Source organism: Leuresthes tenuis, unplaced genomic scaffold (assembly GCF_036924035.1).
Source record: "Leuresthes tenuis unplaced genomic scaffold, fLeuTen1.0.hap1 SCAF_15, whole genome shotgun sequence".
NCBI lineage: Eukaryota > Metazoa > Chordata > Actinopteri > Atheriniformes > Atherinopsidae > Leuresthes > Leuresthes tenuis.
In genome coordinates, this window is record NW_027325369.1 from 23,466,685 (window position 1) to 23,481,768 (window position 15,084).

General features: G+C 38.0%; 1 protein-coding gene across 1 annotated transcript in view; it reads right to left on the bottom strand.

Moving 5' to 3' along the window:
* exoc5 (exocyst complex component 5) overlaps positions 1–15,084 on the bottom strand; it is a 71,901-nt gene that overhangs the window by 38,820 nt on the left and 17,997 nt on the right. The window lies entirely within an intron of this gene.

A 15,084-nucleotide genomic window follows, 5' to 3' on the forward strand; every position in this document is an offset into this window, starting at 1 on the left:
TAAATTCATGTTTGGAAAGCTTGCATTAACGCTGAAAAATAACTACAGATTTAGAGCAACACATGCTGTCAGCCTGACAGGATCTTTTTGAAGGACGGCTTTGCTGATTTTGGCAAGACAAATTTTGTAGGTAACCCAACAGCATGGCTCAGAAGTAGAATAGTATGGATGCTAATTTGGATTTAAGACTTTAGACCTTAAGTCTAAATCTGTCACCCTTTAAAAACTTCACCACATTACAAAATGAAACATTTGATTAAGAAGGTCCTTACCTTTTGAACAAGTCCTACAAGCAAGAGTGGGGAAACTATTTCATTTTCAAAGCTCCATTTACCAAACTCTCTTGTTCAAAACGAGGAGACGCGACAAAGTGGTGAACACATTAATGTCCCAGCTTTTTAAACTTGTATGAATATTCTGTTTGAACACTCAATAGTCTTTGGACATTAAATTATTAGAACATTTTAATTTACATTTTTCACAATATCCCCACTTTTCTTTCAGAATGGTGTTGCAGCAGTTTAAAATGTTTGTAACAATATCATCCAAGATAATTGTTCTCATTTTCTTTAAAGAGGACTTTGGCATTGCTGTGATCTTCCAGTCATATGTCAATTGGGTTTGGCATCTTGTTCTTTGTGAAGTGAGCTTCACTGATCTAATAGTCTCCTTCTAAAGTAGTTTATCATCTTAAAATGAGCACTGTAGATAATTGTCGTAAAATAATTGTGCGTGTGTGTCTACAGCTAACTTCCCTTCTCCTTTAACCCCACAAAAAAATTCTAAAAGATGTTATTTCAAAGACACTATTTTATGGCATCCGTTCACCGCTTTGCCCTGTGGACTGATGCAGGACTTCTCAGTGAGTTTTCCATTTGTTGTTCCTCATAAAATATGTATGTAGCACAGGTTTGTCTCACGCACTGGTTCACAGCTCTTAACTCCTCTTTTCTCTGAAATGTGGGCCTTGAGTTGTTTGAAATGTTTTCTTGTAAGTGCAATTGCTTACAGATTGTGAAGTTTGTGCACATTGCTGTATACCATACCAAGTTGTTGCCTTTTTCTTACCATTCTCAAGCACTTATTATGAATTTCATTCTAAGGTAAACTCCAGAACAATCTCTTTTCCTCAGCTGGCCATAGGTTTTATGTTGGCTCAGGAAAGCTTCTCTTGACTGGATCCCCCAGCTTGCGGATGCTCAGAGAAAAAAGAAATATAGAAAACCAGACTCCAAATCCAATAACACAAGATGCAGTATTTCAATGTCTCACTGATACGCCTCTTTCCAAGTCCTCCCCTTTCTGTGTGAAATCAATTCCCAGTGTGTGGAGAATTTGTGCCCCTGTTGGCATTGTTGTGCAGACGCATGCTGAGGTTTATGATGCCCTTGGACGCCAGTAGTGTTTCCTCCTCCTGTCTTACTTACTAAACCAATCTCCACCTCATGTTCTTTTGTTTCAGTTTGTTTGCGCTCCAAAGCACTTATCTCACACATTCAGTTCAGGGACAGCTTTGTGGCTACAACAATGCCCAGAAACTTTCCCCCATGCCTTTTGAGAATTTCTTATTTATTGTTGTACACTTTCTTACAAGTCTGTGCAGCCACAATCCAAAATAAGTTTTCTTCAGTTGTCTACTTTTGTTGTGGGGCCTACTTTTATTACAATTCTGTGTAGTTCATGCAAATCTAATTGTAAACTGCCACATTGGCAGTCACATCTAAAGTGCTTGTTTACTATTTTCTATCACCTGCTAATGCATTGATGAGTTTTTGGCTCAGAGAGAACATTTCTCTTTAATAGCAAATCTACATTAAGAAAGCAATTATTATCACAAAATGATCTCCCAAGAAATCACTCAGTCCCTGGAGAAACAGCTTGAAAGCCATCAGGAAAAGATGATCATTGTATCAAATTTTATATCCTTTCTTGCTGTCCCCAAGCAATGAAGCTGATATTTGTTTTACACAACATGATTGTCATTCAGAGCATCCCAAGATGCAAATGCTCTATGCAGAATCTTACCCCCCCTTCCTTTTGTCTCAACTATTTCAGTAGAGCAAATCAAGAGCGCAAAACTAAAAAAAAATCTTCCTTAGATCCTCAAACATTTTCCACAGTTCATCTTGGCTGTGGTGCATCAAGGGATTTTACTGTTACTGTACAGCAGCTTTTATTCGGTGCTGGGTGAAGAGATAGAGAGCGCAAAAAGAGAGTGGTTTCTATTTTTAGATAGCAGATCTAATTTCTGATGCTGAGAGAAGTGTTCGGTGTTTATTTTTGGACATTATTCTAATGGCAATTTGATCATAATATCACTGTAATAGCGCACCGACTTTGCTCTGTGGTAGACATTCTGCCATAAAACAGAACCCTCTGCCTCAGTGGGATAAAAGGACACACTGAGGAGACAATATGTCCCATGGGACTTCATCTCAGGCCAATCCCAACACACCAGCACCCCCCTCAGTGGCTCAGCAAGTCACCTTAGAGATCAGTGGCCGACTCCCCAGCCACCTGATGTATAAATATTCAATGTGCACTAAAGATAACCTGGCTCGTGCAGTTGGGAGAGAGAAAGAAGGCTGTTTGGCAGAAGAAGAGGTTGTCATCTGAATGTAGTGAGCTCATGGTTGCATGGCGTGTTGGCCCACAAAGGTCATGTGTGAAAGCTTTGTAAATAATTAATAACTTTGATCACTAGGTCTCTGTGGTAATGCATGCCTTTGCAGAGAGAAAGGAATGTGAGTACAATGATAAATAATCATATTAGAGCAGATTTACATTTTGAATAACCAACTTTTAGGCAATGAATTACTCCTTTCGCTATGGATGCGTTTGCACAACGGCTGATATTGTGGAATTTTCTCTTCATCTGCTGTAGCTGTACACAATATAAAATATCATTATGTCCCATGAAACATGATGTGACCTTTCTTTGATGTCTCCATGCAAAGAAAAACACAGTCACTTGCTTATAAAGTCCCAGAAAGTACCAGATAGCCTTCCTCTCTCATTTAAAGCAAAAGTTGACTTGTCTCAAGAGGCAAACAAGTCTGCTCTCATTGGAGAAAGCCTATACGTCAAATAAATCAAACAACCACTGAGCAGGCTGTGTTTAAAAGATAGACGATCCACAGAGATTAGCTTCTCCATCGTGCCAATCCACTCGCTGCTACAGTATGTTTTATACCTGCTTGTTCATGCTATTAGTGGACGTTAGTTGAGGATTTTTTTTTGACAGCACACACTGCAAAGTGTAGCTCGCAGTCATGCCTCCTGTCACCACTGTCATATGTACCTCAGCAAGCAATTTTCATAAATACCACATGCAGGATAGATTTAACCGGAGGTATGTTTGCATATGTAATTTTCATTAGCAGCTGTCTATCCATTGCATTGAAGGTTATTTTCTCCATCTGCGGCCATGCATTGTGAAGCATGTACACATGAAGTAATGTTTCCCGACAGGAAATACTGAAAGCATGCCACTTAAATGTCTTAAACGTGTGGCTTGTATATGAGAGGGCACTGAGCTTCTGACCTTTAAAAGACAATCAATATGCCGATTTAAATCAGTGTGAATGTTAATATTTCCACCTCATCAGTAGGAGGTTGTCAATAAGAGACATGTGGAATGAAGGATGAGCTCCCTTTGGATTGTTCATTGTAACGTTTAGCATAATAACAGGTTATCTTTATTTTTCAGTCAGTTTTGCACACTTTTTTTCTAAACTGGGTGTTTTTAATGTCATTTTCATTTCTGTGGGTCCTTGACTAAAATGTAAAAGAATATTTAGATAAATTTGGAGATGTATATGAGATAAGGATACAGAAACATTAGTGTAGTTTAGTATTTTCCTGGCGAAAGAAAATTAGATGCTTTGACCTAAGAGTAGGATTGGCTGAGAGGGTTTCTGTCCATTTCACCAATAGAAATGTCTAACTTAAAGTAAAAGGTGATTCTCACTGTAGTATAATTTCTTTCATCCATACTTTATATCATGCGTTTAATCTCATGGTAGAAAGTGTTTGAGACTTAATTCATCAAGGTGGATGGATGCTTGGATCCCTTGGATGAACCTTATCTTGATCTCACCTGCTGGATCTGTGAGGGGGATTAATGGCCTCTGGAGGAAATAAATTGAAATCCCTCGGTGTAGCTTTTCAGCATGCTCTGTCCGTCCTTCCTCTCTACAGTCAGGATGATGAATTAGGCTTCTAGCAAGAGGGGGCTGTGGAGCAAAAGCTAGACAACAACAACAGAGACTGAGCATTTAGTGTGATTAATCGGGCTGGATTGTGAGCGAAGTTTACTGTGATATTAATCCAAGATCTCTCTCACTCTTCTCTGTTCTAAATTTAGATTATTTTTGGATGTTCATTGTAACTAATGCTGTTCAATAGACTGCACAGGTACAGATATTTTATCTCAAATGCACCACTAAGGTTGTATAAATTCTGTATTGCACTTTAAAAATAGAAAAATGAACCCACTTTCTAACATAGCACTTAACATGCTTGTTAAGATAGCTTGATTAGTAACAGTGACTAAATCACCTGCTAATGCTTTTGGGTATAACACTTTAATGGTCTTTGGGTTTCCCACATGTAAAAAAAAGTCTTCTCTCCTCCTCTTTATGTAACTTTTTAGTTGACCACAAGGTCTACAAATAATTAATCAAATGTGTGCTTTGATCATATTGATACGTCGTTGACAAAGTGATTTTTTTCAATTAGTCAAAGGGATTTTTCTCTGCATCCATTTGTCTTCTTAAACCTCACACTACTTTCCAACACAGCCTAATGGTATTGACCACATACTGGGAAACATCCACATGCAATGTCATGAAACTGTCACAAAAGAAGTGTTTATTTGTTTTTTAAAAGCTAAAAAGGCCATATTAGCAGGCTGGAGGGAGCTATAAACATAATCATAAGCCAGGAAACCCAAGTTCATTTCCTGTTCCATCTATAACATTTTACTTTATTTTGCTTCGCTTTTATGTTGTTTTTCTCTCCACTTATGGTTTCAGTCGCTATATGGTTAAGTTTAGAATTTGTGGTTAAATTTCAGCGGTAAAAACTATTTGCTTTATTCTAGTAGAGTTCATGGCTTTCCCTTAAGTACTGTAAAACCTCTCCAAACACCTACTGAAATCTCAGTTTTCTGGGTTGCGGGGTGGCATGTCGAGTCCCATCTGCAAAAAACACAAACGTGACGCAGGCAATGTAGAAACTTCCTGCTGAAATGCATTGCTATGAAAGTCATCCTGGGTGTCTTACGATAGCATATGTCATGCCCATCGGCATAAGTGGAATGATTTTAGTTTGATTTTTACTACTGTTAACAGTGAAACCAAGTTGCATATTGGGCTCATATCAAATCGTTGACGTGTTCATCCAATGATATATCTTAACATGTTAACATTTGTTGTTTAGGTTTGAGGCTGGTAGAAACATCTTTATAACCATGTACAAATAAAACTTTGCCATCATGATGCAGGTTATTCTAAATTCCTGGGACATATAATTGTCATGGTTCCCAAGTCCCTTCTGCTTGAGACATTTCACCCAAAACCATTTCATTGTAAACTATGTTTTTAAACTAGATTTTCTACAAGATTAAATCCAGAAAGATCATGAACAGTTTTGGAGAAACTGGGTGAAGGACAGGAGTCGGTGGCGTCCATAAACCTACAGACATTAAAGTAGAACCTACATAAAGCAGAAGAAAAGTCTTAACTGTCAGCCTCTTTGAAAATTTGGGTGCAATAATGCTGCAGTCAGGGTCAGTGGAACATCAGTCTTCGTTAGTCAGAGTACATGTATTGCAGCAGGCTTTAAAAATCTTCATGATCAGGAGCCATTGAACCACAGCAAACTGAAATATGAGTTGTCGATATTTTTATTCATTCGTAATGTTAACGACATAGTTTTCTCCATCTGCAGCACTACATCAACTCCATTACAGCTGACTGCAGACAAAAGGATTTCTCTCCTACTCCACAGGCAGATTGATGGCCCCTCTGAACTCACAGCCAAAAGCTGCCCTGGCTCATTATTTTGATATAGTAGGGTGGGGGGTGGGGGTATATCAGCCGGAGGGGTCAATTGTAGCAGCCAAACTCACTGAACTCAGATTTTTATAGACGAAACTCTGACACTGGGAATCCAAGGCCATGATGGGTATTGACTGGAGGATATATTAGAAATTCTCCTCAGATCCCTCTTTACCAGCTGTTGTCATTTGTCGTTTGATAAAAATAAAAAAAAGTTGTATGAGAGGCTGTCATTGTTGTCTATGGAGGCTGGTGTCCAGGGCAAAATGGTGGAGGTGTGCAGCTGAAATTGTCCTCTCCAAGTAGCCCCAGCTGTTACACTGTGTCCACAGTCATTTATTAAACTCTGCTCATATATGGTTTCTCTCCCTAACACACACATACAGGAAATAAGTGTTGCCAGGAAGTGCAAGAGAGTCAACAATGCCCTGTAACAAGACAGCCCCTTTCAGCACGTTAATGAAAATGAGTATGATTGAATGGAAGATTTTTAGTAAGTCTTAATGAAGACAGCTGTTCTGTAAGATCATTGTGCAGCACAAAATAATTAGTTGAAATGGGGAGTGTGGCTAGGTCCTGGATCCAACAAATCTCTGGTTCACATTCACTCACAGAGTGTAAATAAACAGCGGTGGTGTAGTGGCCCAGTCTGAGAAAACAAGCTGTGGGGGAATTTGTATTCTATCTAACAGCCAGAAGAGGGCGACCTTTGTAGTTGCAAAAAGAGGTTTGATTCGATTGGACTAAATTAGAGAATGACTCTTCTTCTCACTTGATTTATTACCTCATTAAACATCCCCATTATCAGTTTATGGTTTCAAGTCACCATGCAGAGTAAAACAAACAATATAGACAGTATGCTTTAGGACAATGCTACCTTTTGATTGACAAACCACTATCTAATCAGCTCTACAAACAAAGAGGTGACATCTCAGTTGCTATGTCAACCATTTCTTCATGTATACATCTGTTCCACTTGTCATTATGGTGTCATTAGCTTAATTCATTCCCTTTAATCAGTGTGCTGGTGGTCCTTTTGAAAATAATTGAATCATTAAGTTGTTATAGACCTCAAAGAGAGACATGTTTGGGGACGTGGCTGGGGAGTGATGGACAAGCTGTTTCTGGGAGTTAGGCCAAGAAACTCATACACTGATGAATTCAAGTCATATGCTCATTTCTTTTTTTTAATTCATGACTGTAATTTTGTCTTGTTTGCTGTTTGATAATTCGTAATGAGTTTTCAATGATGGCGTTTTCTGTCCATTAGACTGACAGACCCTAAAGGGATTTTTGTGTTTTTTTTTTCAGTTAAGTATATGTTTATTTTCTTAACTGTGCTGAAAAAAACCCACATTATGCTCATTCACGTGGTCATGATTTTATTTTGGGGCTCTACTAGAAGACAGTTTATATCCTCCCAAGAACACTAACATACATTTTTGTAACACCATCACAAACTTTGGTTGTCTTTTACCCGATATAGTGTACCATCCCAAAAAAAAAACACTTTTACATATATTAAAACACAACAATACATTGGAAATTGAAGTGTTCTCCTTTTATGTATCACCTTCGATGATGTCAGTGAGCAGCCTGAAGCTACCCAAGGGCCAATGCAACTCAGACAGCAGCGATAATGAACATCATATAATCCTAACTGCATAGGTGAAAATCACCTGATGTTAGTATGCTGCTGCAAATCTTTCACCAACTGAAATTGGTTGGTGTTTATTTCTGTGTTTTATTTCTTATGTCTTTTAAAAGCCTGATTCCTAAAGTGGCCCATTCTGCTCTGAAAGGTCAGCAAATTGGTTAAAACTGGGATGGAAGCTGCTGCTCATTCTCTTGTTGGCTCTCTCACTTATCTTTTAAAAAGAATAAAACCATTTGCAAGGATGATACTACTCACAGGCGTCATAGGGTGATGTAGATAAATAACAGACGATCAGGACTACAGATGCTGCATTGTGTATTTGCAGTTCATAGCAGTGTGTTATGTTATACTTCCTTTGTTCTGGAATTTATGGTTTAAACCTTTTTTGTGCACAAAAAACAAGTATAATGTGGTGAAGTAAAGGAAAAATTAATGAAATAATAGAAAACATAATAAGTCACTGAGATACAGCTCCACCTTGCCAACCACGCTGCCAACGAACAGGCCTTTTGTTACAATAGTTGAAGCCTTGGTGCTCCTCCCCTTTGTCCAAATATGGCCAAAACCACCCCAGTCTCACAAGACAATATGTGATTTGTCCACTTGTCCAAAATGTAATCGTGTCACAATCCAATGTTTTTAGTAGTGAGATGGTAATGTATCACTACATTGATTTTTTTTCTTATGTTTATGTGTCAAATGATTTAAGCCAAAACTGTTTCAGTTTTGATAAATGCCTAACCATGTGCTTTGTAACATATAGACCTAACCATGTACATTAATACTAACCTCTATGATTTATTTTAACAACTAAACCCAACCATTCACAAGGCACTGCAACTGGGAGAGAAGTAGAAAAGCACAATGGATTTTGAAAACATTGTACAAGACAAGTCAGAAACCTGCATTGTCAGAAGTGATGGTTGTTTAAAAATGTCCTCCTGAGCTCCCACAACACCATCTTTCCTCCTTACAAGGATTTGTGGTATGTATGTGTGTAGAGAACAAGATGCAACATTGCAACATTTTGTGCTGTTTTTTTAAAAATTATTTTGTGGGTTGTTTTTTGTGTCTGGAGGTAAATTATGAGTAAGTGTGCACAATTCTATTGTGCTTTTTAAGTTGGATAACAATTTATCATCAACTCTATCATCAATTCATTGCATATACAGTCTTATATATACTCGTGTATATTGTCCCTTTCCCTTTAAAAGACAATCAATATACCGATTTAAATCATGATTTAAAACGTTGTTTTTAATACAAATAAAGCCAAAAAGTTGTTTTTTTTTAAGTTCTGGTACACCCATTTTGTTTGCTTAAGAGCCTAGTTTTCCCCTTGCTCCACTTTTTATGCATAGGTAAGTTAAACTGGCACACTGGTAACAATCTTCTCATCCAACAAGCTTGTTTAACAAAAAACATTCTTTTAATCCTTTATCTTGCTCAAAAAGCAAAATGTTGTGACAACTGGTCAGTGAGCCGAAGCTGCATGCTTTCTGTGGAAATTGGTTGGGGTTTACTTTTGAGTTCAAGATCAGCCTTCAAGATATTGATCCTCATCCCTTCTGACCCTATGCGTCCTTCATCATCTTCCACAATGGCCCATTCACACTTAAACGCCAAGGCTGATTAAACCTCTCAGGTTATCAATCTGTACTGGGGCAGGGTCACACTCTCTCTCATGGCCACTGTCTCAGCAAAAAGGAGTTTACCGAGAATCAATGCTCACTGATAGAAGTCCCAGAGGAGTTTTCTGAAAATGGAAATGGTCTGAAGAAAGCATCGACTTGACAGCAAATTCAGCAAATGACCATTTACACTTCAAGTTGGTTAGGCCGTTAAAAAATGTCTACGTTTGGTTCAGTGTTTTATCACCCACAGTGTGTAAAAGGTTGCCTGAACCCAACACAGTTTGATTCTGAATATATTTACAAGCAAATGATGACTGGAGAAATTATGCCATAACCTCCTGTTTTTGTTTATCAAATAGAAAGAGTTTGACTGAGATATATGCAGCCATGAGGCAAATTCACATACACAAGTAGGCACTACTGGTGCATTCACTACAATGTGCATAAAGCACAGTGAGAGTCACAAATGCAAGTAGCACAGAGACTCAGAACACAGCCATGATCCTTAATTCAAACAACTCCTGCTCAGGGTAAACAACAACATAATTCTGCACTTTTTTCTTTGTAAACTAAGAGTGAATGCAGTCATTACCATGTACCGTCATGTACAGTAGCTTGTGTCTGAATTAAAGGAAGGCGAAGTGAATGGATGATAAAGATGGATATTACACATAATACAGTGCAGTTGCATTTTGGTAAATTAAGGAACTTCTTAAATGTGGGATGCAGCACTTTGGAAATTTTGGTCAAAGTTTCCAAACTGTAAAATTGTAAAATAAGCAGGAAACAGATGACTAATTTTCAGGATAAACATGAAACATGACAGATTTGTAGTTTATAGTTCCAAAAGGACAAAAAAAGGAAAAGTGCCTGAAGAAAAGCTTGGGCACCCTGCAGGGTCGGTACTTATTAACACCCCCTTTGACAAGTATCAGAGCTCATAAAAACGCACTTTGTAGACAGCCAGGAGTCTTTCATTTCTGTTTTTGGTGACCTATTTCTTCTGCCAAAGGCTTCTGGGTCTCTGAGATTAATGGACCATCATGCTTGTGCTTCTTTGTAAAAGTCTATCCACCGATGATTTTATGATGTCTAAAAAAAGGCTACTAGAGAACCACATCTCCTGCTGTAGTCTGAGATGTGTTTATGATCGTTATCCTGTTGTCAAGGAAATTCCTGTTTTATCTTCTGCATTTTCTACCAACTATGACGTTTTCCTCAAGAGTTTTCTGGCATTTTATATCTATCTCTGGTATTTGGTTGAATCCATAACACATACCACAAGCCTAAACCATGATCAATCCACCCTCATGCTTAATAATTTCGGGAGAGGATCTTTTCATGAAATTTGGATCTTTTTCCTCTGATCCTACATTTGCAGCTACAGGCCCAATGTTTTATCTCAACATCATCATTTAACAGGACTTGTTTTGGATGTTCATTTGCAACAGTAGTTTATTGAGACCTCAAATGTTGTGGTGCCAGACAACTTTGCGTAGTTGTCATTTTCTTATTCGTCCTTTTTCCTTTTTTGTCCAGTTAATCTTCACTGACCCATTCACAGATTTTGATATGGTATGCTCAAAACTTTTTATACCACTGTTCCTTTCTATGTATATAATGTTTTTAATGTAAAGATTCCTAAGTAAAGTTGATTTGATGCATGCAAAGTTGGCTTGGTGAATAGATTCCTGCTTTTTCTCTTACAACCTCAGTTACTTGTCATTTCTGCAGTTTGCAGAAGTTCCTTATACACATCTTGCTTCCAGAGTGTAAGTACAGAGTTGCTGCCTTATGCACCACCTCCCTCATACAAGATTGTGTAATTTATTACCTTTTCACTGCTGTTACTAGAGTGCCATCCTCTGGCCATACTGCCAACATCAGAAGCAAGACTTTTCCCATCGGCAACAACTACACAGATACTAAAGAAATCATATTAGGAATAGTTCCATTGTGTGTGTAGAGGTGTTTCAGAAGCACAAAGTATAGAGCAAGCCATGGCTTGTTTGGGTTTGGATGTGTTTTTGCACTTATTTTGGATGTGTTCAAAAGGATGCAAAAATTTTGAAATGGGAGCTGCATATTAGACAGACCATCAAAGGGAACTTTGGTTTGATGCTTCTGCTTAATTGCATTAATTTGCTCCCTAATACATAATTTATTCATTTAAATTTTCAGTTATGTCAGTGACATTTCTGGGGAATTCACTGTAAAGTACATCTGCTTGAATTTTGACTTGTTCAGAATTAATATAGCATCATTTTAAATGTATGCTGAGTTACAGGAAGTCTACTAAAAGGATGCAAGAGCTGTTTATTTTCTTTTTGTGCTTTTAATAAAAATTAAAAAAAACAAATCCCCCTTGATATGCTGTCTAAGCCAAGGCACATGTGCAGTTCTGCTCTTATGTTTTAGTATGTTTAGTAAGCTGATTGTCACTTAAAGACTGTTGGGACAACACAGAAACCACTGTGAATAATAAATCATTCTATGCATTATCAATGATGTGCAAACTGATAGAATAGAAATGCAAATGCTCGTTCACTACAAAACTTGCAGTATGTGCAGAAATCTGGGCTGAAACCACCAAACCTTCTAGTACTGTAATATACAATCTTATTTTGAGTGAGCATAAAGAGATTACATCAGCCTTACTTGCTGAATTTTTGGGAATGAAACTGCTCTAATTAATGCATAAGACAGCGTCCTCGTAATAATGTGCACAGCGAGTCCAGCTCTAGATTGCTTATGGCTGGTTTTATGAGAGCTTTATTAGTCAAGTTTCAGGGAGCAAATGATCGTTCTATAATTGTCAAACATGAATCTGCTTTGTAGCAGCCAAACTCACTGAACTCATGATCATGAAAGTCTAATTCAGTTATGTTCATTTGTAATTCATTTCTGATAGATGAAACACGTCTTACAAATTCAAGCTAATTTTTCAAGCTCAGTTCCTCAGAGGGGACATCATAGAATTGTTCAAACTTTTAGATTACACTCCTTTTTTGATTGTTTGAGTGTTTGACTCACATGTCAGCAATATGCTTGTTTGCACTGATGAAAACTATAGTTATAGTTTGCAAAGAGGAAAATGACAAGTCACAGTATGGGTGAATGGTCAACTCTCATGTCCACTAACTCCGTGAACAAAAAAAGCATGTTTGGCTGCTGGACAAGGAGAGTTTTGCTTTTTCCCAACAACATGAACTACTGAATGATATCCAACATGCATGCATCAGTGGTATTCCCATTACATAAGTAGGGCTTTCATCTTCACTATCACAGGGGAATCAAGTCCAGGTTCAGGGTCCTCTGACACAGCTCGCAAAATTGTTTCAGTGAAAGACACATAAGACTGTCTGAGCAAATATCCTGTCTATTCATAACCTCTTTGGGGCATTTAGATTTAAAGCTTTTGTTTTTCATTTTATGAGCTGAACTAAGAGCTGCTTGAAGTGCTAAGCAGACAGAAAGAGTAAATTAAATATTGCAGCAAAGACTGATCTTAATGTAAAATCCTGGTGCTCAGATAGACCACATGTTCCTTGAATTAAGATCTACCTCCAGCAACTTACATTCGTATTCTTCTTGTTTTTCCTATATTAGTTCAAATATTTGTTACCAGGAGACAGTTTGATGCGACAAAAATGAATCATGAACTAGAAGACTTGATATTTGAGACTGATCTACTTTATAATCCAAGAGTTTCGTGACATCATCACCCAAGTGTCAACTTCTCACTTCTCCGCGTCTGTGTTTACCATGAACTGGCTAGAATTTCTTACGCATGCCAAACGTTATCGCATTGGCACCTCATGAAAACTGTAATTTACTGGCTGTAGGAGTCAGGTCACTTCAACTGCAGAGCAACACAGTTATTTCCCAACCATTTTCTGGGAACTGAGATTAGCAGTAATTTCAGATGTTGTTGCGATTGCCAACTTTCCCAGAGCTGAACTGAGTCCAAACTCCATTTTATATAGAGATAAAAATCAGTCTAAAAAAGCATGCCACATGCAGCGAACTGGTCAGTTTAACATCATCAATATTGGGCATGACAGACTGTTGTATGCAATAAACAGTTTATCTAAACTGGTACAAGCAATGCAGAAATATCAAAGTTTGATACTTTGAGGTAGATTGAAGCTAACTTTTTCCACGATGGCACAATTCTTGGATCTCATTGGATTTAAGCTCGTCATGTCTCAACACTGAACGTGTGCTCTCGTCGTGATTCAGTGCAAGTGTTTTATTTATATGAAGTTAGCCTACACACAACCCCGTTTCCCAAATTAGTACACTAAAAAAGAAGCCCGAGATGTATAGCGTTTTTTTAAGTAATCGCCACGAATTAGCATAAGGTTATTTATGGATTGGTGTCTATATAATGGCTCACTCTGAAATCTGTTAATAACAGCTTATAAATATTATTCTTATCATTATTATTCAGTGTCTTTGGATAAACACTTCAAAGATCTGATAAAGCCACGTTAAACTTACACAACTCACAGCTGCTGACTTTCAAAGGCTTTGATGCTGTTGAATTAGTTTTTCTGTTACGATCACATCATTTTAATGCTTATGATTCGATGTTCAATTTATAAGAATTGCAAATATGGCACAGAAACACTAACTGAGAAGACAAAAGAACACATCAATAAAACGTACAATGACTGCAGACTTTCACATTTCAGTCCTGATTTTCAAAGACCTTTATAAAAGCCCTGATATGTTTGCATGTATCACATGTTTCTTATTGTTACATCTAATAAAGCACTACGCTGTGTGCTGTGAAGTGTTTCCAATTTTCTGTTAGCTATTAAAGGTAAATCCATTCTCAAAAGGAAGTACTCTTACAGTTTTGATTGCTCATTTTCAAACTGACAGCAAAAAACTGACCAAACAACCACCAAATTGCATAACAACTTTTCATCCGTTGGCCAATTCATGGAAAAGATCTTTTGTTTTTTTGTTAATTTGAATATTTTCACTCATTTCACATTTCTCAGGAGGCCTGTTCTTGGCTTGCTCAGCCCTCACCATATCATCTTGATAGCATCTGCTTTGGATTGGACAATGAGTATAGTATTTTGTTGCTATACGCCTGGATCTTTGAAATCACAAAGTGCTCTCATCTCCGCCCCTGCTCCACTTTCCTCGGCTTCCCTCCCATTTCAACAGCAGGAATTGCATCAGCTGTCACTTTTTCAGGTTTAGGTGAAAACTGTCTCCGTTGAGCTTTCCCACCATGAAAGTAATTTTATTCAATTTAGTTTGATTCATACGGTAGCATTGTGTCTCACCGGCTATTAGATGTAAAACTCTGCAGTGTGAACTGTATGCTATATTTCACGATCGTATTCCCCATGCTGTAGTTTCTGATGTCTCGCAGCTGTTCAACATCTGCAGATTTGTGTTTCCTGCCCAGAGTAAGAAAGTCTGTCAATTCATGAGCACGTTTCCCAAGCTTGTGTTCTCAGCCTGTTCCTGTTGCTTCCACGGTCTGTGCCATGTCTATGAGGCCCGTAACCTGATCCTGGACCGAGCAGAGTGCATAGGTCAGATCTTGTAGCACACCATCCAAATGCCACAAGGCATTCTGTCTAATAGTTACAAGACATGCCACCCCCCCTCTCAGCTCTGGCAGACCAAATCCCTTGTCACCGCAGACAAGAGATGAACTACAGTGTGCAGGCTCCTTGAGTTAAGCTGGCATTTCCTTCAGTGA